Source organism: Cnephaeus nilssonii (genome assembly GCF_951640355.1).
Source record: "Cnephaeus nilssonii genome assembly, chromosome: 10".
Classification (NCBI taxonomy): Eukaryota; Metazoa; Chordata; class Mammalia; order Chiroptera; family Vespertilionidae; genus Cnephaeus; species Cnephaeus nilssonii.
This window is the reverse complement of record NC_137081.1, coordinates 22,080,047-22,101,622: the sequence shown is the minus strand read 5'-3', so window position 1 is coordinate 22,101,622 and position 21,576 is coordinate 22,080,047. Positions and strand designations below refer to the sequence as shown.

Sequence of the window (21,576 nt, the reverse complement as noted above, 5' to 3'; positions counted from 1 at the left end):
GGATTGTAATGATTTGTTTTCAGTTTTGCTAGAGAAATATTTGGAAGGTAATTTAGGTGGAAAGCACATAGGCAAAGTATATACGGTAAAAACAAGAGTGGGTGAGAATTAGTAGGAAATAGGGTTAGCAAGATAATAACTAGAGGCCAGGTTGTGGAGGGCCTTAGATGCCGGTCTGGAAGATGGGTGCTTTATTCTGAAGGTAAATGTGTTTTAGCTATTTTTCTGCCTGGAATTTGTTTATTTGCCCATTTCAGTCCAGTTAACATCTATCATTACATGCAGTGTTTCTCAAACAGAGGCACGTCTCCTAGGAAGGAGATGGGGCACTTCCTTCTCACAGTTATTAATTACTGTTGTAGATAGTGGGAAACCATTGAAAGTCTTGACTGAAGAATTGACATATGAAAGTAATCTTTCAGGAAGATTAGGCTGTCAGTGGTATGCCTGTGTGATCTGAAGAATAGTGGTACCATTGACAGGCTGGGAAAAATCATGGGTGGGGCTCAATTAAATCTAATCTTGGGCATATAAAGGAATGGTTTTCCTTATTTAAAACACAAATCCACCAGTATTTGAGCTCTGGAATGAAAATCTCCAGGGAGGAAGGGATGGCTACACATGTTTCTCAACTATATTTCTTCTGAATTTTGCCTTCTCTTTGGGGTTTTTCTCACTGTGACTCCTGTAGTCACCACTGAGCCCTGCTGCCAGGGGTCACCACTTCTTTTCTTGGGCCCAAGAATATGTGAAAAGGCCCCTTTCTTTATTTTTCTTTTACAAAGCTTTATAAGGGCGTATACTTTCAAAAGAAAATTTATTTAAAATCAGAGGGAAAACGAAAAGGAAATCAATATAGAAAATACAAATGGGTAAAATGACCCATTTCCAAAAAGACAGGCTTCTGATTCTGGGAATCTCAATAGTGAAGGACTTTATTATGTTATAAATTCTTTTACCTGAAAAAAAAACTCAAAACCAAATGTTTAAACTCAGATGCCTATAGAGGACAGGTACATAACATAAATATGTGTACCTGGCTAGACAAAAGACAATAGAGATTTGTGGGAGCCTGTGAAAAACTAAATCACATATCCCCCTGGATCTAGACCTAGATAGGCTAGCACAATTTAACAGACACTGCTCCAGGGAGTTGTGTATCTCACTTCATTCAAAAGAAGTTACCAGCTCTTCTAAAATAAAAAACTATTTTGTTGTTTAGCTTCACCAAATCTACTGTTAGTCTTTCAGGTGGTTTTAATCTCCAGTCTGAGAAATGCACTTAGTTCAGAATTGAGTTTGAGGCAGTGTTGATTGATGCCTTATTTCTGGCAAATATCTAGCCCCTTTAGGCCTAACCTATAAGCTTCACATGCCTCTGGGACATTTTGCTGTGATTCACAGTTGAATCTTCTTCTTTTCCTCTCTTGTAGAGGAAGGGTTTCACAAAACTCTATTGGTTACACTATGTCCATTTAATAATGCCTTCGCTTATTAAAAAAAATCGATGGCTTATATATAATTAGTGTTAATTTGAAAACATAAGATGAAGATCTTTTTTAAAAATGTTTTTTATTAATTTTTTTCTTTTTATTTATTTTTAAAATATTCACAGCAATTTTATTTGTAATAGTGATTTTTTTTTTTCTTTTAGAGAGAGAGGAGGGAGAGGGATAGAGAGATAGAAACATCGATGAGAAACATCAATCGGCTGCCTCCTGCATGCCCCCTACTGGAGGTCAGCCCACATAACCTGGACATGTGCCCTGACTGGAAATGGAACTAGTTACCTCTTGGTTCATGAGTTGATGCTCAACCACTGAGCAACACCGGCTGGGCAAGATGAAGATCTTTTTCAATACATACTGAATTTAAATGGATTATAGGACATACGAGTGGGAATTCAGGAAAGTCTAAAAAATAGGATTGAAGCTTAGGTTGAAAAAAAGGACCTATAGAAATAGATTTAGGAGTCATGCAAAGGAACAGAATTGGAGAATGGATGCATTTTTTGCTGGGAAGAACAAGGAAAAAAGAACAAAAGTCCAATGATGAGATTTTGGGAAGTCATAATTGGAAGGAGTCATAGGCGCCAGTGAAGGAAATGTGAGTGAGATAGAATGAGGACCTGGATAGAGGAGTAAATTAGCCAAGAAAGAGGAAGTAACCATTATCAAGTACATACTGTGCTTGTGCTAGACACAGTGCTAGGTGCTTTATCTAAATTATAACTTTTTAAAAATATATATACTTTTATTAATTTCAGAGAAGAAGGGAGAGGGAGAGAGAGATGGAAACATCAATGATGAGAGAGAATCATTGATTGGCTGCCTCCTGCACACCCCCTGCTGGGGATCCAGCCCAAAACCCAGGCATGTGCCCTTGACCAGAATGGAACCTGGGACCCTTCAGTTTGCAGGTGGACGCTCTATCCACTGAACCAAATCAGCTAGGGCTAAATTATAACTTTTAATTCTTACAACAAACCTGTGAGATTAGTAACATTATCCTCACTTGAAAGATAAAGAAGCAGAGGCTTAGGGGTTATGTAATTGGTTTCAAGTCACTCAGCTGATTCACTCACATTTGTCTTTACCCATGCTCTTCCTGTCCAACCAAGTAGGGCGATTCACAGTGCCACATGTAGGAGAGGGACCAAAGAGAAAGGGTAACTGCCTGACTGCCCGAGGAAAAATCCTTTAGGCGATTTGTAATCTATCTGGGCAATCTCAGCAGATTGCGGCAGTTTAAGAAGGGTCAGTTGATCAGGCATGGAGACATCAAATGTAGAACCCTCATCAGAGAAGTCTCACAATGAAAGGAAATGAGAGCTAGCTGAAGAGCTAGAAGGGGCTTAAGTAAAACCCTTTCTTAAGATGGGAAGACACATATGTTTAAAAGCACAGGAGGAGCCACTGGAAAAGGGAAGTGTGAAAGCAGGGACCTGCAGAGCAGAGCAAGTGGAAGGATTAATACTTCCTCTAGGGTTTGTGGACGGCATGGAGGCACGGGATGTATTTGAAGATAGGTGACTTGATTTCTGCCTATTTCCATCCTCTTTCCCCAGGAGATGTAGCTTTTTCATCCCAGAATTATAAAGTCCTTTCCAATGGCATTCAGCCTGCCTTACTTAAAAAGAGGATCAGCCCGGCCGGTGTTGCTCAGTGGTTGAGCTGCCAGGAGGTCACAGTTCGATTCTTGGCCAGGGCATGTGTCTGGGTTGCGGGCTTGATCCCCAGTAGGGGGCTTGCAGGAGCCAGCCAATGAATGATTCTCTCTCATCATTGATGTTTCTATCTCTCTCTCCCTTTCCCTTCCTCTCTGAAATCAACCAGTGAGCCTCACTGGCCGGGCTAGCTGTCCAATATGTAGGATTTGTGGGCATCCTTGTTATCTCCCATAGGGAACTGTCAAGGCAAACATTACTACAAAGTCTCAGGAAGCATTTTTTTTCATTCTGTGTGAGAGATCTTTGGTCTATTTGGAAGCTTTAGTTCTATGTGGATAGTATTTATTAAGCACCAGCGAAAATATTAAACCGTGATAGTTAATGTTTTGTGATACTGAAAAATTAAAACATGGTTTCTGCCCTTGAAAAATGGGCTTTTAAGAGAGATTAGACCACTGGAATTTACACATATGCAAAGAATATTCTAAATACATAAAATGTATGTTATCCGAGAGGAGGAAGAAATAGATTCATTTGGATGGGATCTAGGGTTCATACCAGGCTACTTTGGGTAAGGTATTTATGGAAGAGATGAATCTTGAGCTAAGAGTTCAGAGGGATTTTGTATAGTAAGTGGCTGCTGAAGGGAAGACACACTGGGTGTTTTATTCAGTTACACAATCTGAGAGGCTCCCCTGAGGTGTGGTGGTTTGAGGGAATCCTTCAAAAGCTCTTTGGCATCTGCTACTCTTATGCTTGAAGCCGGAGCAGTTCTGATGTTGTACATGGTCGCTTAGAATCTTTTACTCCAAAGAACCCCTTCTGAGTTGATGTGAGTAAAGCTAGGAATGAGGAGGAGCTTTGAGACAATAGGATGACAACACATCTTGGCTTAAAGAAAGAATAGTCGAAGATCATCTTGGTATTTCATTTTGTGAAGTTCCCAGCTCCAAATTTAGGGTAACCTCTGATAATGAGATAAATAAGAATCAATATAAAATGGATGAGATTAGCCATCTATAGAAGTAACTCACCCAACTGTTTATAAATATGTTATTGCTTATGAGACAAGATTGCAAATCTCATCCAGAGCCTAGGCTAGTACCTTAATGCAGGGAACCATGACATCTCCGATACCTTGTACAGAAGATTAGATCAATCACATTTTATGAGCTTTAAGGGAGTTTATCAATTTAAGAATACATCAAGCCTCTTCATTTTACTTATGAGGAAATTAGGGCCCACAAAGATAAAAGAACTCTTGTGTAGACAACTGGTAGTAGATTTTGGCACCAGGACTCAGAATTTAGCACCAGAACACAAGGCTCTGAACTTCCAGTCCAGTATTCTTCCATCATGTCCCATCGCCTTGCCACTTGTTACATGGCTACACATGGAACTTTATGTGGGCAGTAGGCAAGACTGGGTCCCACTTCTGAGCAGTATAGAGACCTAAATTAATTGCAAGATAGGAAAATGGTGCATGGCTAGAGGACTCTGCCCCAAGTACTGCCTCATTTCTTATTCTACATTCCTTTCTTCCAACTCTTGGTCTTGCACACCTCTAGGCTCTTATATGCAATTTGAGAAAAACGGTTAAACAATTAATTCATGACATCTGAGGAGATGTACTAATAGAGGAGCAGAATGGTATAGAATTAAAAAAGAAAAACCAATGAGTTGCACTTTATTAATTTATCTAGCACGGTGCCAAAGCAATACTATAGTAGAACGCGGATTAATAATGTGTAGCTCTTTCCACACAGTGTATATGAACTATCCCATACAGTCATTTGCTGTTTTTTTTTTTCTTTGCCTTTTTCTGTGTTTAACTAGTAGCACTCTCACTGTTTATTCAGTTTCCCAGGAAAAATCAGCTGAAGATATATCAGTCACTGGAATGGTATAGCCCCCACCTAGTAAAATTGACATTTTAATTTCAAAAGTGCTCTCTTATGATTTTAGTTAGCATCAGTCAACCCTCTAGAATCTGATTATCCTAAATTAACTAATGGACACCAACGTAGGGACTCTGGACCTTTGGTCACCCCTGCAGACCCCTATACACTCCCCATGAGTTGCTGCTTAAGCAGCCACTCAGGGTCTCTCAGTCCATGTATCCATTGCCCTTCCCCCAACACTTCTTTTTTTTTAAATATATACACTGAGTGGCCAGATTATGATGACCGGCCAGATTATTATGATCACCCCATCAGTACAATAAAGTGAATTAGTTATGCAAATAATAATAATAATAAAACCTTGAGAGTATTTTCTTAGGAAGTTTTCAATATTCAGTATTTTTGGAAGTGTCAATGAAGTACTGATGGGGTGGTCATAATAATCTGACCGGTCATAATAACCTGGCCACTCAGTGTATATTTTTATTGATTTCAGAGAGGAAGGGAGAGGGAAATAGAAACATCAGTGGTGAGAGAGAATCATTGATTGGCTGCCTCCTGCACCCCCCCCTACTGGGGATCGAGCCTGCAACCCAGGCATGTGCCTTTGACCAGAATTGAACCTGGGTCCCTTGAGTCCATAGGCTGATGCTCTATCCACTGAGCCAAACTGGCTAGGGCTTCCCCCAACACTTCTTATTAAAAATACTGAATGTTGGGGCGCCTCTAACTCCATTTTAGAGTATTAATCTGGCTTTAAAAGCATTGCAGGTAAGTAGCAGAGAGTATTTATTGGATGCTGTGCCTTTTGTTCAGTGCAATAAGCGGACTTGACCATACAACCCCTTTCACTGAACCTGCCATGTGCAGTAAGAAACCCTCCCGTCAATGTTGGGGCTTTGCCCAGCTGGAGAGGCCCTTTGGATGGTGAGTGGGAGGTGTGGAGGGGGTCTCTCTCAGCACTCTCTTAACTCATAGGTTCCCTTTCTTTGACTTCATCCACCAGTGAAGAAAGTACCCCTTTACCTCTTTTTCTTTTCTCATTTTATGAAATTTAGTGTCAGAGGAGATCCCCGAGTTTTGATGTAGAGAGCCCTAATCGAGAGAGCCCTAATACCCCAGAGTTTGAAATTGGTTCTAGCTTTTCTGATCTGGTCAGAACCGCCTGGATCAACTAGCAGTGCTATATAGACCATAGCCCCTCTCTCCTGAAACTGCTTCTGAGGCCTAAAAGCCTGAATCAAATAGCCATTGTACTAACTCGTATCGGGGCTTAGAATGTCAGTTTTCAGCTTGTCCTTATATATAAATATAGGTCTCGCTAGATATAAAAAGTGAGAGAGTCTGTAAGTTGCTCTTTTTTTTTTTTTTTCTATACCCCCTTTCATGGGACAAGCTAATGAGATGCATATCATTAAAGACCCGATGTTTTGTGGGACGGAGCCTTTTAAACTGGATGTGCCTGGCTTAGTCATGGCAAATATTTACCAAAAAAAAAAAAAGAAAAAAAAAAGGAAAAAAAAAAGGGACATACCATATAAAATTAGAGTTCTGAAAATAGTACTGAGAGAGGGAGAAAGAAAGAAAAAAAAAAAACAGTGCAGAAAATACAGGCCAGTCTGTTTGGGGAAAAGGGAAAAAGAGATAAAATGAGAGAAACCTCGGCAGTAAAAACAGCATCTTGGTAAACAGACTATAAAAAAAATTGTGACCTGCTTTCTGGCAGCCCCGGCGGCTGTCGAGCGGGTGAAGGTGGCGGAGCTGGCGTCTGTGTGGACACACGGTGCCCGGGGCGCACGGCTCCCCTGGCCGCGCAGGGCGTTAAATTTAGCCACATAATGATGGGCCTGAGGACAGCCTCTTGTTGACCACACCATAATTACTGCTTCACTTTATGAATTTTATTTTGCTTATTCTGTTTCCTCCTCCTTTGGCATGAAGGCGGCCTGGAGTGGGGGGAGTCCCGCCCCCACACTGCTCCCTTACTGGACAAATGAGTCTTCATAGAAACGTGGGCTCCTGGGCTGTGAGGGTAAAGAGTAAGCTCCCTTGATTAATCAGAAAGAGAGGAAGGTTTGCGGGTCCCCAAGGCTCTTGATTGTTCATAGCAGAGTCAGAGGTGGGACTTGCTAGCTCTCCCTCTCAGGACTCTTGGAGAAAATCCCTGATGTCTTTGGTCTCAAAAGGCACTTTCATGTGTCCGTAGAGGTTGACGCTCTTATTCTGTTTGTACCCCAAGAGCTAGTCTCCTAGGTTTGTTGGTTTTTTGTTTTTTTTTGGCCTTTGGTCCTAAACTCCTAGCAACCTACTTGGAAGTTTAGTTTGGTCAACCTCTGCATCACGAAGAGGTACATTGTTTTATATAGGTTAGGTGATAACTGGGTTCTTAAAGCGGAGGGTCTAATATAATCAAGTGACTGTTCAGGTAACATAATAATACTTGATCCAAATATTTTTGAGACCTCAGATTTTGTTCTTCTTGGGGGATGATGCAGATCTTCTTGGTTTTAGAGTTAAAACAACATGGTTTGGTAGAACATCCCATGGAGTTTGTCAGAGTGGTGCTTGGAGGCTTAGCTTCACCTACTACTCTGTGGAAGGGGCCAGAAGCCCCATGGTCTCAGAAAAAAAGTACTATATTGGGGAGAGAAAGTAGGCTGTATAAAGGGCATTGAAGGGTTGTATAGAATAGGTGCTGGGTCATTGGGGGTGAAGTTCTTGAATGGTGACCTAGGCTGGTGGCTACCGATGGCCCCACACTGGCCCTCCAACTGAGGAAGTGGTGGAAAAGGAAAAGCAAACAGGGGTTGTGGTCAGGGTACTGGCTTGTCTATCATTGGCCAGGACTGTCCTGTTTGTGTGTCAGGGGTGGTTGGGCTTCTCCGAAGCCAGGCAAGAACGTGTCAAGGAGAAGCTTCTTGCAGCTCTTGTTTTCCCAAAACAAAGGAAGCTCCTTGCATTGCTGGAAGTAGCGTGCTTGGATGCTGAGTTTGTTATTGCCTGATAACCTGGCCACCAACTCCTGCCCTCTTCTTCACCCCGGCAGCCAGGGCCTTAGTGGGGGCAGCTTCCTCTTCCTCATCCCAGGAGCAGATTCACTCTCTATTGTATCCAGAGGGGAAAGAGGGGAGAGCTAGCCCTCCTACCCCCATACCTATCCTCTTCGTTTCTCATGGAACCTTCTAGAACAGTGCTTTACAAAATAATCTAACACATGGTTTTACTGTGCATAGCTAATATGCAGCACATGCCACATGTGACAAGTTGAATAATACTCAAGCCATTTTATACCCTGGCCATTGAAATGAGTCCTCCGAACCTGTGTTTGGATGTCATGGCAACGTCAGATTGCTATAAAGGTTTTTAAATACTTACATTCAGTCTCTATCCTTACCTCATTATGGGCTAGTAACAAAGAGTTCCTAGATTAGCACCAGGCTGCTGATCACACTGAATAGCATTGTTCTAGAACCTTAAGACCCAGTGAGTTTGAGCTCTGTTGGACATAGAGCTCCTACCCTAACCCTGTTTCGTAGGGGATGAATAGAAAAAGGAGTTATTAAGGACATTTTAGGCAATAAGAAATAATCTGACCTCAGTTGCCATGCCATGCCAAAGAACTCTGACACTGAGGTGGAATGTTGGACTAAAGAGTTCAAGCTTTCTTTCCCAGTGCTGAGGTTCTGTTATTCTAAGGTTAAACAGTGAGGCCAAGAGATAAAGTTAATGACCACGATGATTTTCCTTTAGGCAGCAGCAATTTTCAACCGTGTGCTGAAAGAATTTTTAAAACATGAAGTATCTGACCATTTAGTCAGGGGCACTGACCGCCTTCCCCTTAGGTTGTCAAATAAAAAATGACAACAGCCAACACAACAATAGCCTTCTGGTGTGAATGAATCAAAATTATACCTATTTATTTGTCAGATTGGCCCAAAAAAATATTTTTTGGTGTGCCAAAAGGTTGAAAATCGTTGCCTTGGGGTATTGTTTCCAACCTCAACTGCAACTCTAGGTGACGTAATGAGGTAAAGAAAGAAAAGGAGTTATGTTTTCCATAGAGTTTATTTACTAGTGTGTCATTACTGCCTGGATATGAGGTCTTTCTTCTACAGATTGATCATGTGTTTGGTCAGCATTATCTTAATCTTCTGTTAGAAGGCCACCAAATTGTTTCTAAAAGTTGAGAGATCTAGGATTGAAGGGAAAAGTAAATATTGGCAGAGTTGGTGGAATTCAAGTAAGAGATAAGAAATGGGGCTTTGATTAGAAATGTGGATTATTGGCAGGGTTACCTGACAGCTCTAGTTGGGGGTGGGGTGAGGCTAATAGCCCAGGTCCATAGGACAGCTGGTTGGAAAGGACTTGGCACACGGTCAGAGGTTATTCTTTGCCAGAGAGAGGAATAAGGGGACTGAGAGGGAAAATAAGACATGATTTTAAAGGGCTAGAGAGTTCCATGAGGAAGGGAGCATGAACCTTCTGGGTTCCACCGTTGCCAGAGGATGGAAGGAAAAGAAGTAGGTCCAGTCTCACTTCTGCTTCCCTCACTAACCTCAGGGATCTGCAATCAGGAAAAGAAACCAGATGGAAGCCCCTGATTAAAGTAATTCTAGCCACGTGTCCCTCTTAAAATTGATCGATGCCTTGCTATTGACCTTAGGATGAAGTCCAAACTCCTTAATAAAACCATTAAGGCCCTTTAAAAAACACACACATATATATATATTGATTTCAGAGAGGAAGGGAGAGAGAGATAGAAACATCAATGATGAGAGAGAATCATTCATCGGTTGCCCCTTGTATGCCCCACACTGGGGATCGAGACTGCAACCCGGGCATGTGCCCTGATGGGGAATCGAACCATGACCTCCTGGTTCATAGGTTGACACTTAACCACTGAGCCATGCCGGCTAGGCCATTAGGCCCTTTTTGATATACGTATACTTGCTTCTCAGGCTTCACCTTCTCTTCTGCTAGGCTATACTGCCCCCATTCATACTCCCTACCTTCTGTCCCAAATTTATGCTTCAGTCACAGTGAAGTACTGTCAGTTCCTAGAACCCATTATTCTCTCTCTTATCTCTGGTCCTTGGCACATGCTCTTCCCTCTGGAAACCCCCTGGCAGCACAGCAAACCTTCTCACCTGCATAGCTCCTATTCGTTGTTTAGATTTCAGTGAAGATGTTACTTCCTCTAGGGAATTTTCCCTGGCTCTCCAGTTTAGTTTAGTTGCCCTTCTTATGTGCCACTTTATTTGGTCTATCACAGGCCCTGTCAACACTGCGTTGTAATTACTGGTTTTCCTGACTCCCTCCACTAGATGGTAAGTACCCCGAGGGCCAGGGATATTATCTATCTTTGTTTAACTTGTTTGCTCCATTGTAAGAACTCAGTAAATTTTGTGGTGCTATGCATTCTGCAGAGAATTTTTGACTTTATTATTTAATTTAAGCCTGGTGAAATGAGCAGGCTTCATTGAGTAACATTCAACACAAATATACTGATCAACTACTCAGATAAAAAGAAAACTAAAAAGAAAGAACAAATTTCCATGCTTTTTTTTTTTTTTTTTTTTTTTTTTACCTCATAGGGCCACTTCAGGATGAGGAGCTCTGATGGATTGGCTCAGAGAAATTAAGTGATCCTGAATCCCACAAGTAATTGCAGTTGAAACCAGAACCTCATCCTTTGACTTTCTAGTACAGAGCTTTTTTTCCACTATCTCACACTGTCTCAAAGGCTCTGTTCTAATGAACTATATTTGAGAAGGGAGGATGCTCAGAGACTAAAAAGTGTTCCTGTAACTCTTCTTAAATCTGCCCATTGAAACATAGACCTGAAATTATAGAAAAATGGCTAAGCACCAAACTGGAGTATCATCGCATAGAAGGTCAAGAAAAAAATGTTAGGACCATGAGACATGGAATGAGCTGAGACACAGTTGGAGGGGAATCCTCTATCTTGGAGAAGGATCTGAGAAACACTGACATTTTCAGCTGCCAAAATGTTTTCCTTGGGGCCGCCCTGAGAACAGGATAGCCAAGTAGGATGAGAACAGAACTGGGGGGGTTGGGGGGAGGGATACTTGCTGGCTGTCTTCCCAACTCTAGTAATTTCTTGGCCACTGAACAAGTAAGGTAGATAAGCTAGAACCTTTAAGGCTGCCTCTCAGCCCTTTTTGTCCTTAGGTTCTTGGGAGCTGGAGGGAATTGGTATCCCCCAAATCAGCGGAAACCTAGTCTGTAGCAGAGCTGGCCATAGGCCAGGTTCAAAATTATTCCTGGGCCTTGGCCTTGGGCAGGGGAGAGCATGGCCCGGGTTCTCTCACCAGCAGGGATCAGTAAATTCGAGCCATACAGGACCCAGACGCTCTTTGTCCAGCAATGTTTTCCCAGTGTCTCCTGGGGAGTGATTCAGGGCCAAGGTGACAGTGGGTTTGGAGCCCAGATGAAAGGATCGCAGGGACCACAAGACAAGATCCCTTGTGTGGTGGCCGGCTGGAAAGAGGAGGGAGTGAGTATGTGTAGAGGTCAGTGACGCAATTCTCCTGGCTCGCAGAGATGGAGGAGGAGAAGGCTCGTGGTGTGTCTCCTTATAAAGAGGCCCTTACCACATGAAGCAGGGGGTGAAGGTGACCCCACTGTGAGTCACCCAGGAAGGGACGCCGTGTGCCCAGAGCCCAGAAGAGAGGACTTGTGGATTTCCCACTCTTTCCTTCTATGATGTTTTGCGTAATATGGTTGCTTTAGTCACTCAAGCTGCACTGCTTCTCTGTCTTCCAGTCTATTCTTGCTCCTCACTCTGTACTGTTCCTGATGTATATGGGTTTTCGGTCTATCAATTTGTTTTTGATTTCTGTTTGTTTTTTTTTTTTTAAAATCTGAAGGTTGATATCTGTTGATTGCAAGAGACCCAAACCATACTAATTGTGTTTGCCTTTGAGAAGATGGCGTGGGGGCTCTTTGCTAAGCGGGGTTGTTCTTAGATTGTGTTTGCTTTCCTTCTTATCTTCAACCAAGGCAGGTATCATATCCTGGACTGGAATCTGAAGGGATTCTAGGGGCCCCCTGGATTCAATTGCCTGCCCTTTGGTTGAAAGCAGCTCTAGTCTGGCCTTTATTGAGGTTTGGGATTGCAGAGAGCTCTGGGGAGTGTCCCTGTAATCAGCCAGCCACCAACCCCACACTGCCTTGTAATAAAGCAGCTCTATATTTGTTCTGTTTATAGTCTCCTCTGTAATAATGCCATAGCCCTCACTGTTCTCTCTCTTTGGGGAGATTTTCTGGGTAATAGAAAATTTTGAAATGTTAAAGAGGATTGTAGGCTCAGAAAATGTTTTTTTATCTAGGATGTGTCTTAAGTTGGGAAGATGCCTAGGAAATCCAGGCAGCAAGTGCTCTTGCGGAGGAGTGTGTTGTGGTGAGCTTGTTGTGTGTGTGACACTGTGGCTATAAGGACCATGGGTGAGGAGGGGAGGTCTGGGAGAAGCTGTGGGTGCATGCGGTGTGGTTGTGTAGGTGTGGAGCACACTGCCCTCGTGGTGGTGGTGGCAAGTGGATAGTGTGGTTGGAAGGGGGAGTGTGAGAGGTGTGCAAAAGGGCAAGTGCAATGATGGGAAACCCTATTTTGGCAAATTTCAACTGTCAGGTATGTTGGATGGTGAGACCTAGAAGTTTAGCCTCAGAATGGAACCTTTAAAAACTCACATTCCATTCATTCTTTCAACTGACAACCCCTTTACTCTGGTCCCCTGACTTCAGGCCTAGGCTCCGCACAGGTCCGCTGACGTTCCTTCTTCTACCTTCCTGTTCCTTCCAGTGTCTCATCTCTTTTCTTTGTAAACCAGGAAGAAGTCAGAGGCAGACTGTTAGGGAGAGGAGGTGAACAGTAAGCCACCTTGATCTAGGTTAATGAGAGTGAGCCGAGCCGGATGTCCCAGGCTGATGGCTTTGAAGTTTCCCTCTATGGTGAATACTGGGAGTTGTTGTTGCCAGGGCTCTCGCTAACAATTCTGATTCCTTCTTTTCCCTCTCCCCCCCCCCTTTACCTTTGCCCACCCCCAACCCCCGGATTCTATAAATACTTTATTATATGGCACTAGTAAAACTTCAAGTATTTTTTTTTATTAGAGCTACATAATATGGTAATTGTGTGACAGAACACAGCTCCCGTGAGCAGCCCCCACCCTCTTCCTAGGTGTGGCCTCTCACCACCTCGGCTTGGGCTAGGCCGGCAGGCCTCTCCATTCCTCTTAAGTGTGTGTGAAGGGGGCTGGGTCAGTTTTTCAGACAGAGCTAAGGGGTCAAGGCCTTTGAGTAGGATTAGGCAGAGGAGTAGAGGCACTTCTCTAGTTTTAAGCACAGTCTGTTCTGATGTGTGAGTACAGCAGGAATCTTATTATTAGCATTAATTCTAATCACTGCATAAGGCCACTTAACCTGCCTTTCCTTTACTAGTTTTGTCACATGCCATTGAATAGGTATTGAACTTAGACCCAGGTCCAGGGTGCATGAGTTTCTTTGGTTGACTCTGATTCACAGCACTTCTCCTTTATTTATTTATCTATAATAATAAAAGTGTAATATGCTAATGAGACTGGACAGCCAAACGACCTTCCGGATGTCATTCCGGACGTCATTCCAGAGGTCCTTCTGGACAAAGCTGCCGCGGCAGGGGCTGAGGCAGAGGTGGTTAGGGGTGACCAGGCAGGCAGGCAAGCAGTTAGGGGCGATCAGGCAGGCAGGCAGAGTGGTTAGGGGTGATCAGGCAGGCAGGCAGACGAGTGGTTAGGAGCCAGTGGTCCCGGATTGTGAGAGGGATGTCTGACTGCCAGTTTCGGGCCTAAACTGCTGCAGGATCAGGCCTAAACTGGCAGTCAGACATCCCCCGAGGGGTCCCGGATTGCTAGAGGGTGCAGGCTGGGCTGAGGGACCCTCCATACCCCGTGCACGAATTTCGTGCAACGGGCCTCTAGTTTTTAATAACAGGCACCATTCTTTTTGGTATCTCCTGGTTCAGAAGCTATCAGAGCTGAAAGAACCCGATGCCTCCCATCTCTTGCAGCTTCAGCCCTGGGACATCTTTCTTCGTAAACCTAAGCCATTGTTCTCTGTGTCCACTAGTTTCATGAAAGGTGTGGAGCTAGAAACTCCACAGTCTGTAGGTCTTTTGTTACTGTTAATGTGTGACTAGCTAACTGTGTATTTTGTTGCCTAATTGAGCCTTTTTATTTGATTCAGGTTTTTGCCCAAAGAGATCTGACCTTGAACCTTCCCTACCTCTCTCTCTACTGTAGTGATTGAACTAGGTCAGTGTGTCTACCTGTTCTCCTTTGAATTGAGTAGGACCTGTTTCTGCATCCTTACTGCTGCAAAGCTTGAGGATTGGGGACTTATGCCTGGATAGCAGCTAACAGAGCCCTCAGTGCCAGGGACTGGGGTACAACATTGAGTCCCTTCTTAACTGCCCTGTGTCCAGTGTTTGCATAGGGACCAACCCCCAAACTAGACTCTGCCACGCACCCTTTACTCCCCGTGGAGACATATGGGCATATGCTCTTCCCACCTTTTGGGCTTAGCCAAGGTTAATATTAGACCTTCTTGCTGGGCTGCTGTTCCCGAAAACCACAGGGTGTTGTTAATATTCATGTGACCGCAAAGGTTCATCAATATTCATGGGTATCTGTAGTCTTCCTTTAGGCCCTTAGCTTGAAGAAAACAGGAATGATTGGAGTTTCTAGGACTTAAAACTAACCCTGTTTCCTGGAGTCTCTTGAGGAAGAGGCAAACCTTAAGAGTAAATGTCTGGGCCAAGAGAAAAAAGGAGTTTCCAAGCCAATATTCTAAACTGGTCCGACAGCATAGTGGAAGTGTGCTGGATGGCTGCTGGTAATATTACCATCGTTAGCCAGTGTTTATGGACTCTCCCCGGGGTTAGGTTTTTGCACGAGGAGCTGCAGGGGCAAGGGAACTAGCATTGTTAAGTACTCGTGAGTGCCAGGGATACAGCAATGTCTGACATGACTCCTGCCCCGAAGCACATGGAGGAGAAGGGGAGACAGGTAGGTGTGCTTATTTATAAACCTACAATCCAAGGTGAGAGTGCTGTGCTAGTGATATACACAAGGTGCCATTCTCTGTGGGGAAATTAGTGAAGGATTCGCAGGGAGCTCCTGACAAGGGGGTGGATCTAAGTAAAGGAAAGCAGAACCTTCTGGTTCCTTTACTAGCCCTCAACCAGGCACACGCCCCCTCTAAATGCCCTCCTGGGCTCCCTGCACACCGACCTTGCCTGCTGCTCCTTTTATCAGATGATTTAGCTACTCCAGTATCTTATGTAATAGGATGTCTTTCCTATAAAGTATCTTCTATTTCCTAGGTGAGAAAATGTCCCCCTTTTTCCTGAAAGATTTAACTAGGAAACGCTCTCAACTGTGACATAGTCTTTGGTATAGTTTGGGTGAGTAAAAAGATGAACATCGTTCCAGATTGTATAAATAAAAGAAGGGCATGAGATCCTGAGGCCACCTTTCTATTGTATTTAGCACTAGTGAGCCTCTTAGGATTTTGGGGTCATGCTTGAAAGATGCATGGGGCCCGAGTGCCCATAGGAAAATTAGGACAATAATAAAAGGGATGGAAACAGAATTTTAAAAAAAGTATCCAAGGAAAGTGGGATTATTTAATTCGTAGAGTAGATTGATTAAGGGTAGTAGCTCTGTCTTTAAAATATGAAGATTTAGCACATGCAGGATGATAAATAGCTCTTTTTTGCATTTCATTCAAGATAATACAAGAAAGGATGAACTTGAATTATAGCAATAAGAATAAAGGTGAAGTAGAGAGAGGAATTTTCTACCTGACTAGATTGCTACTAGGAAAGCTTTGGAAACTCCCTTTCTAGAATTCTTTAAGATTCTTTTCCTGACTTCCTTTTGTGGGTGGTGGTGAATGCAGAGAGAACGCTGTGCAGGCCTCGGGCACGCTGCAAGAGTACAAGGTGGTGGGGTACAAGGTGGTGCGGTGCCGCACACCACCACTCTACCACACGCACATCTTTGCACCTAACCATGTCGTTGCCAAGTCCCGCTTCTGGTACTTTGTGTCTCAGCTAACGAAGATGAAGAAATCTTCAGGGAAATCACCCTGCGGGTGAAGAACTTTAGCATCTGGCTGCGCTACGACTCGTCTCCTGCAGTGGCACCCACAACATGTACCGGGAGTACCAGGACCTGACCACTGCAGGCACCGTCACCCAGTGCTACTGAGGCATGGGGACTGGCACTGTGCCCGCGCCCACTCAATCCAGATCATGAAGATGGAGGAGATTGCAGCCAGCAAGTGCTGCTGACCAGCAGTCAAGCAGCTCCACAACTTCAAGATCAAGTTCCTGTTGCCCCACCGGGTCCTTAGGGGCCAGCATGAGCCACGCTTCACGAACACCAAGAGGCCCAACACCTTATTTTAGATGCAGGGCCTCCCCATCCCCTGCATTTTTTATTTATTTATTTACCCAAATAAACTCCTTGGGATATGGGGGCGGGGGAGAGGAAGATTCTTTTCCTAATGACAGGTGTAGTGTAGAGCTGCTTGGATACAATTTGAGAGCAAGAGTAGGAAAGGGCATGCCTAGCCCTAAGATTCCTGAAAGATTCCCAGTAAATCAGGGGAATGATTGGCTCCATCCCCCTGATTTCCTGGGTCATGCTAAGGCCTATCAGAAGCGTCTCCTTCTACCAGATGACAATGGTTTTTATGGAGCCCCACATATTTCCTGTGGTGACGTTTGGGAAAATACTTGCATGTAATTTAAACTGTCAATCCCAGGCATCTCTCCATAATTTCTACTGAAGACTTTGTAAATCTTGAGGTCTGAGGAAGCTGACTTTGGAAGCTGCATGCAGTTTCTAGAGTTAGGTCCAGGAGTGGGTTTTAAGGGGCAAGAGGGGAGGGAAAGAAACTTATCTATAAGGAATATGATGAAAGAATAATATTGTACACATTCATTGTCCCATTCTGTATATCCTTACTTCTGTAGCCTTTTATATTTTTTATTCTGTTTCTTTACAAAGTCTGTTTACATTTTTGTCTTGCACTTGGTTGTTCACACAGGTATTCTTTAAGATGAGTGAGAAATTGCTAGAATTCCTTAATACACCAGGTAAAGATGCTAGCGTGGAGGCTCTATGAGAGTGTGTCTTACTCCCCACTGTACCTTCAGCTTGTTCCTGGTTCATATTAGGTGCTGCAGAAATATTTGTTAAATGGATGAACAAATGTTTATATTTGTGAGATGAACTAACGTCTCAACGAGCTTACTGCTTATGAAATGTTTGCCCAGACCATCCTGAGGACCACAGGAATGGAGAGCAGTGTAAAATATCTAAGTTGTTGCTCTTTGGGTGACACTGCTTTCATTCTACTGTTTGATGACAAAGGATCATGTCATCTGGGTGCAAAATTAGAATTTCTACCTAAAACCAAGAAAACCAAAACTGTGATAGAGAAATAATTTTAATGTATATGGACTCTATTAAATAGAGAAGGGCTTGTTGAGTATTCACAGTTCTCAAATCAGAAAGACTCTTGGAGAAGGACCTTCATAGACTAATGGCTGTTAAGACGGGACCTAAAAACCCACCGAGGAGATTCTGGCTAGTTGGCATTCCTAAGACATCTGTCCCAGGAAACAGGAGGGTGGGCACTGGAGTTGGCCATTGCGTGCTGTGGGAGTATTCCCTTTGGTAGAAGTTTGGTTTCTTTTCTCTGGGATTCCCTTCCTTTTGGGCTTATGATGAATTCAAGGAGGTGAATTTGAGGTCTGTCCAATTTTAGGGTCTATTCTACTAAGCTGTCAGAAAAGGTCAGCAGGTGGCGCCAAAACATTGTCATACATCTCATGCTGGCTTTGGGAAAGGAGGTGGAGAGAGGGAAGGATTCTCTTTTGAACTGGGGACAGAGGGGGCTCTGGCTGTTGCTCAGGTAGGAAAGCCTTGTGGCTCAGTGTTTGCTAGCTTCCATCAGCCAGTATCTGTACCTGCAATGTCCTACTTTGGGAGAGGATTGGTGGAGAGAGGGGCGTCCACAAATCCAAGAGTGGAAGAAGAACCTGCTCACTTTTTGCCCCTGCGTGACAGTCTCTCCTTTAAGGTCTGATGCTATAAGATGCCACGGTTTCTTATAAGGCTCTTGCCTTGTACTGTGAGCCTCTTTTTCTTTTCTGTGAATTAGTTTCTATCTTTTGACAGATTCCATCCTAGGATATTTTTCTTGTTTCAGGACACGTTCCTTATGGATAGATTTCTGTTTTTCACCTGCCTCCCACCCCTGTTTCTTTGGGAGGCTGGGAGTGGGGTTAAGGGTGTGGGAACGGAGAAGGGTGGGAGTGGAGGTGCTGGTCAGGAGAATGGAGGAGGACAGGGAAAACTGGTTCATTGGTTCTGAGAAGGAAGCAGAGCACCATCAAGACGGTAGGACGCCAAAGCAAAGAGTTAAAAGTCACCTCTAAATTGGCCGAAACTCAGAGTGAGGCCCTTTAGCGGCCACACGCTGGAGCAGGCACAGCTCCCAGCCTGATTGATTCCCACAGCCTGGGCGCGAGCTCGCTTCCAGCATTGTCCCTGACGCCCCTCGTTTCCCCACTCCCTTCGCAAACCCGCCGGGCTGTCTCCAACCTTCATTCCTTGAGCTTGTTCCTTGGGCCGCCCCCCTTCCCTGGGCGGGTTTAAGGGCTGGGCGGAGCTGTCCGCCTGAATCCCTTGTGGCCCCTTTGGTTCCTGGTTCTATATATATCCCTGTCCTTCTGTGAACAGGGTTTGATAGGGCTTTATGGGCATTTCCATCCGCTTCACAGGCACAGCCATCACAGAGACGTGTTTCACCCGAGAAACCTCAGCGGAGCCTGGCCTGTGGCGGACTCAGTCTGGCCCCTGAATCAAGGCTCTCTTCTCTTCCTGCCCTCCCCCGGCCCTCCCCTACGGCTCCCCACTACCTACCCCCAAGTGAATAACAGAGCTCTGGGGAGCACTCAGCCTCATTGGCAGGGCACTTTGGAACTCCAGAGACTCGTGGAGAATGCTTTAGTGTCCCTCTCTCTCTTAAGCTCGCCAGGGAAGATATGAACCCTGACTTCTGGCTTAGATGCTGTAACAGGGCGGTGGGACTTTTCTTGACAAGAATGGAACCCGGTGGGTGCTGGCAGGTTCTCTTGAGGCATCAGAAGAGAAAGAAGAGCCTTTCTGAAGGGAGGCTGGAGGAGCCAATGGGAGCTTAGTGAGGGAGGTCAGGGCCAGAACTGGGTCATATGAGTTCAAAGGGATAAAGGGATAAGGGGATTCCAGACAGCGGGTAGGAAAGAATACTTCCCCAAGAGACCCCCTTTTGGCTCATTCTCTGGCCAGGAGATGGACCGATGGAGTCTGGTTTATTAAGGGAAAGTGTGCATAGAATAAAGGGAAACCTGTTAAGCAGGCTAAGATTTGCATGGGGAAGCAATAGAACACCCATCACAAACACATTTCAGGATGTCTGACATCCCAAAGAATAGCTACAATTTTTTGTACCTGTTGAGTGCCAGGCCCTCTGGCTGTAAATCTTGTTACTCTTCACAACCTTTTTATGAGTTGGTATTTTCCCATGGTACGGAAAGTGAAACAGATTCAGAGAGTATAAGTTGACCAGAGTCACATAGCTCATAAATAAGTGATGAAGCCAGCTTTCAAAGCCCATGCTCTTTCCACTACACCATGCTACCTCCCTCAGGAGCCCATAAGAAGGTGACAGAGCCGATGCCGACTTAGTTTGTGGTCTGAATAATGTTTAGTCTCTTTCCGTTATTTAAAACTTCACATTTCCACATGGTTCTCTGAACCTGACACCTGTGTTTACTTGTGCGTTTTCTTGACATTCTGGCTGATTCCTTGAGCCTGGGAATTCCCAGGGCACCAGGATGCTTGGCCGTGCCCCATAAAGGAGAGGCCCATCTGTGTGCGTCTCTGTATTATTATCCGGCTGCGCTCAGGCCAGAAGGAAGCTCACTGTCGTTGCCTAAAAGGCCTTCATCCCTGGCTTAGAGACATCAGTCCATCTGTGACTTTTGCTGTGTCCAGAGTGGCCGAGCTAGGTATTTTCTTTTCCCTGCTTTGTTTACTGTTCTTTCGTGGGATTTCAGATTTCCATGATGGCGGAAGGCTTGTAAAATCCAGGGGTGGGGAAGGGTTACCGTGGCAGGAGCCCAGGCCAGGCCAGGTCGAGCCAGCATTACAGACAGCTTTTATAATGGTGTGCAAGGCTAGGAGGCTTGTAAAGGCAATGCAGGCAGATAGGGAGATAAATCATGCAAGCAGTGGGCAGGGTGGTGAGCCGAGGTTAGGAATTAACTTTGTGTTGGATGGAGCCCAGGTTGTGGGATGGGAAGAGAGGCCTCTCCTCCTTTCCTCTCCTCTCAGCTCTGTTCTTCGCCTCTCCTTTCTGTTGGCCCTATTCACTGCAGGCTGTGACATGTTCGCCCTGGCCTTTCCGGCCCCTCCTCCAAGTTGCCTGAACTAAATCAACAAGGGAGAGGGTACCCCAGAGCAAGGGAGGAAAGTGCTCATGCTTCTACCAGCCAGATTGCTTTGTTTTATTGCAAATAGGGAATGGAACTTCCTTCCTACAGCCGTGGACAAGAATGCTCATCCCTAGTTCCTTTCTGCTTGTTCTCATATGTTATGGCTTTTACCTAGAAAATGGACTGGAACCCTTCGGGATCAGACAAAAAGCAGAAGATGCCCTCCAGCTATTCTGAGATTCCCCCACGTGGTGTAGGGTCTCAAGCTTGCCTGAGCCAGGGTGCGGACTTTGGCTTCTCTTGAGGGCTGAAGCGAATCCTGATAGCTTCATTCAGGAATTATAGTTGATGATGGCATCTTTTTTTGGGGGGTTGGGGGTGTCTCTGTGTGTCATGTATGGAAATGAGGAGGGAGCTGGGAGAAATGCAGAGAGAGGCCACGTGAGTGGACAGAGTGGACTTAGTATAAAAAGAAGTCAAGGTTAAATTCTCTGCAGACCGTGCGTGTGTACGCAGTGGCCGAGTGTTGAGAGGTGGATACTCATTGCAGGGACAGTCTTCAGGTCAGAGTTGTGGCTGTTATGATCTTTATTTCTCCTCACAGCCCCTTGTGTAATGCTTTGCAAATTGTGGGTGATCAATAAATGTTTTGGGCTATCCTTTTTTGGCTCTTGATTGACATGATCAGCCAGCCTCTAAGTCCTCTTCTGTCATCCCTCCCTCTCCTTCCAACATCTCTCACCAGAAAGTGTCCCTCTAATCATCACAGCTTTCAAGTGGATGGCTCAGCCCAAACTCAAGTCATTGACTGCGTTTCTTCCTCCCCAGATCTGTAATAATAGCACTGCCACTTCTCTTTCTAATTAGGCCCTAATTGAAAACTGGTTGCATTTGGACTTTTCTTCTTCTGCTCTGCTTTTTCGTTCCAGTGGTGGAAAAACATTCAGCTGAGGTTT

The 21,576-nt window shown here is 44.6% G+C and overlaps 1 protein-coding gene and 1 pseudogene across 7 annotated transcripts in view; both read left to right on the top strand.

The window, feature by feature from the left end:
- The window catches only part of NHEJ1 (non-homologous end joining factor 1), an 83,404-nt gene that overhangs the window by 17,263 nt on the left and 44,565 nt on the right, over positions 1-21,576 (top strand). The gene's annotated exons all lie outside the window — the stretch shown is intronic.
- Positions 16,007-16,540, top strand: LOC307106495 (large ribosomal subunit protein eL20-like; annotated as a pseudogene). The gene has a single exon. The product of its transcript is annotated as a large ribosomal subunit protein eL20-like (transcript).